General features: G+C 42.2%; 1 pseudogene; it reads right to left on the reverse strand.

Annotated features, from left to right (window-relative positions):
• Nucleotides 1-200: 200 nt before the first annotated feature.
• Nucleotides 201-1,604, reverse strand: LOC114496994 (annotated as a pseudogene).
• Nucleotides 1,605-4,039: the final 2,435 nt, after the last annotated feature.

The raw sequence follows: 4,039 nt of genomic DNA on the forward strand, positions 1-4,039 counted from the left end.
TAAAATGGTTATTTATATGAGTTCCCCAATTAACCTTATGATGTCTCTTCAATATTTAGAATAACTATGAGATACTCTGCTTGACATGGGGAATTTATTTGCTGTCAATGATGAAAGGAAGTTTTTTTTGTTGTTGTTTTTGTTTATTATTATTTTTTTAAAGATGATGAATTTTAATGACAGACAACAGCCACAATGAAGGGAAGTTGCTTTTTCACTGGATCTTGGTGACTGCTTCATGGATGGAGGTGGCCATGTAATCTATATTTTTGCTGGTTATGCCACACATGTTGATCCGACCACTTGGCAGCAGATAGATGTGCTTTTCACTGACCAGATATTCAACCTGCTTGGGGTTCAACCCTGTGAAGCTGAACATTCCAATTCCATCAGTGATATGGTTCCAGGTTCCAGGGGTCTTGAGAGCTTCTAATCATGCCTTGAGTTCAGATCTCATGGTCAGAATCCGGTCAGCCATTGTCTGTACATTACCGGTCCATTCCTTAAAGAGCACAGGGTCAGACAGGGTAGTGGCCACAATCCGCGCTCCCTGAGCAGGTGGATTGGACCAAGTAATTCACACAATCTTCTCCATCTGGGAAAAGACCCGCTGGACGCTATCAGGTTCTTTTGCAACCACGGTCAGATTCCCCACATGCTCATTGCAGAGCCCAAAGTTCTTGGAGAAGGACTGGGCACAGAAGAGCTCGAATCCTTCAGACACAAAGTAGCAAATGGCCCAGGCATCTTTCTCTAGGTCTCCAGACGCGAAGCCCTGATAGGTGGAGTCAAAGAAGAGAAACAGAAACCAGTGCTTCATGACGGAGACGATCTGCTTCCACTGCTCTGGGGTTGGGTCTGTGCCAGTCGGGTTGTATGCACAGGCATGGAGGACAAAGATGGAAAACTCAGGAGCATTCTCCAGATCACTGAGGAAACCCTGGAGGTCAAGTCCTCTCTTCATTGCATCCCAGCAGTGATAAGCCCGAATATCTTTAAATCCAGCAGCAGTAAACACAGCATTATGATTCTCCCAGGTTGGTGAGCATACGTAGACAGGTGTGTCCTTGTTGTTTGTTCCATTGTACCATCGTGATAAGAAATTGGCTCCAATTCAAATTGCACCTGTTCCCCCCAAACACTGTATACCTCCCACCCGCTTCTCCTGGAGAGCTGGGCTGTCCTCCCCAAGGGCAAGAGGCGGGAAGCGAGAGTCTGGAACTCCGGTAGGCCCAGCATTGGCAGATACTCATGGTTTAGGCTACTGTCGTTAGCTATCTTCTGTTCCACCTTCCTCACGACAGGCAAAACCCAGGCTGGGAGTCATCTGTGCGATAAGTACCAACCTCCAGGTTGACCTTGCGGGGGTCCGGATCCTCTCGGAAGTCGGCAGTGAGCTTAAAAACAAGGACAGGCTGAGCCTGAGGAACATCTGCAAACATTGACCGAGGCTCCACCGCGAGAGAGCTGGAGTCAGCCAGGAGTTCCCTCCGTGATTCTTAAGCCACTCGGTTCAGTCTAGAGGCCAAAAGGAAGTTTTTAAATGATCAAATTTTATGCAGTGGATTTATAGTTAATATACAACAGATTTTATTTGTACCCATTCTGTGCCCATTAAGGTCTATTTTTCCTAATATATACTTCTTGCATGCATGATATTTTTTCCTTCTCTTCTTATATAATACTAGCCAAATAAGTGTATGAAGACAACTAGATACATCTATACATTTATGAAAAATATCTTTGTGCCTAGTTTGGCTGCTTTTCTGGGCCTGGAGCTGAAATACAACTAGGGCCTAGATGTTCTCTCCAGGGAGGGAAGACCAGGCGAGAAGAGGTTGCCCTGAGGCCTTGAAGCCCCACTGCACCTGAGCACCGTGCCTCAAAACCAAAAGCATACAAGAAGAACCAGCTTCAACACAACCTGCCCTCACCAGCACAGCAAAATACAGAAGGTGGTGGACAGAGTGACCCACATTTAACCAGCTGGCGGGAAGGAACCACCAAAGAAAGACTCAACAACAATCAAAACCCAAAGGCAAACACAAAACCAACTTAAATGACAGCCCAAGACCAGCGAGCATGGGGGGTCAAGGAAACAGCACCACTGAAACTCACTGCTACTCTACTAAAGAAGTTCACATCACAAACCCAGAGAGCCAGAACAGATCAATATAAGAAGCTGAGACGAACAAGAAGAGTCTCACAAACAATGGGAAGACAAAGAAATAATCCCCAAATGAAAGGAAAGGAGGAAGCCTCAAAAAGAATGCTAAATGAAACAGAGGCAATTCAACTATCAGATATTGAATTCAAAGCAGTGATTGTCAGGAAGCTCAATGAGCTTACAATGAGCTACGAGAGTCTACAGGGAAGCTACAATGAACTCAACGAAAACTACATCAGCATAAAAAAGGAAATAGAAACTCTCAACAAGGGCCAAGAGGAAATGAAGAATACAATTTCTGAACTGAAGAACACAGTAGAAGGAATGAAAAGCAGGATCGATGAAGTAGAAGATCGGATCAGCGACCTAGAGGACAAAATAGAAGAAAACACCCAGAAAGAGCAAGAAAAGGAAAAGAGGCTCAGAAAAAATGAAGAGGGATTAAGAGAAATGCAAGACAATATGAAACGTAATAATATCCGCATAATAGGGATACCAGAAGGAGAAGAAGAAGAACAAGGGATAGAAAACCTAGTTGAACAAGTGATGATGGAAAACTTCCCTAATTTGATGAGACAAAAAGTCACACAAATCCAGGAAACACAGAGAGTCCCAATCAAGAGGAACCCAAAGAGGCCCACCTCAAGACACATCATAATTAAAATGGCAAAATTTCAAGACAAAGAGAGAATCTTAAAGGCAGCAAGGGAGAAAAAGGAAGTAACATACAAGGGGGCCCCAATAAGGCTAACAGCTGACTTCTCAATGGAAACACTCCAAGCCAGAAGAGAATGGCAAGAAATAATCCAAGTAATGAGAACCAGAGGCCTGCAACCACGACTACTTTACCCAGCAAGGCTCTCAATTAAGATAGAAGGCCAAATAAGAAGCTTCTCAGACAAAAGAAGTCTAAAAGAATACACCTCCACTAAACCAGCTCTGCAAGAGATGCTGAAGGGACTGCTTTAAGGAAAGAAAGGGAAAGAGAGAGTCAGAGAGGATCACACATACATAAAAGGCAATGAATAAGTACCTATCAATAATAACTTTAAACGTAAATGGATTAAACGCTCCAATCAAAAGACATAGAATAGCTGATTGGATAAGAAAACATGACCCACATATATGCTGTCTACAAGAGACCCACCTCAGGATAAAAGATCTGCACAGGTTGAAAGTGAAGGGCTGGAAACAAATTTTCCAAGCAAATGGACAGGAAAAAAAAAGCCAGAGTAGCAATACTCATATCTGACAAAATAGACTTCCAAAGAAGGTCCATAAAGAGAGACCCAAAAGGTCATTTCATAATACTCAAGGGAAGAATTCACCAAGAAGACAGAAATATTGTAAATATATATGCACCCAACATAGGAGCACCCAAATACATAAAGAAAATCTTAGAGGACTTCAAGAAAGATATAGACAGCAACACAATTATTGTGGGGGATTTTAACACCCCTCTATCAAAAATGGACAGATCTTCCAAACAAAATATCAACAAAGATATTGAGGCATTGAATAATACACTAGACGAACTGGGCTTTACCGATATTTACAGAACCCTCCATCCCAAAGAAGCTAAATACACATTTTTTTCAAATGTACATGGAACATTTTCAAAGATTGACTACATGATAGGACACAAAACAAGCCTCAACAATTTCAAAAAAATTGAAATCATACCAAGCAATTTCTCGGATCACAAGGGACTGAAACTAGAAACAAACCCCAAGGAAAAAAACCAAAAACACTCAAACTCATGGAGATTAAACAGCATGATATTAAACAATGAATGGGTCAAGAATGATATTAGGGAAGAAATCAAACGGTTTTTGGAAACAAATGAAAACGAACTCACAACAACCCAAAACT

The sequence above is a fragment of the Phyllostomus discolor genome, chromosome 5 (assembly GCF_004126475.2).
Source record: "Phyllostomus discolor isolate MPI-MPIP mPhyDis1 chromosome 5, mPhyDis1.pri.v3, whole genome shotgun sequence".
In the NCBI taxonomy this organism is placed as follows: Eukaryota; Metazoa; Chordata; class Mammalia; order Chiroptera; family Phyllostomidae; genus Phyllostomus; species Phyllostomus discolor.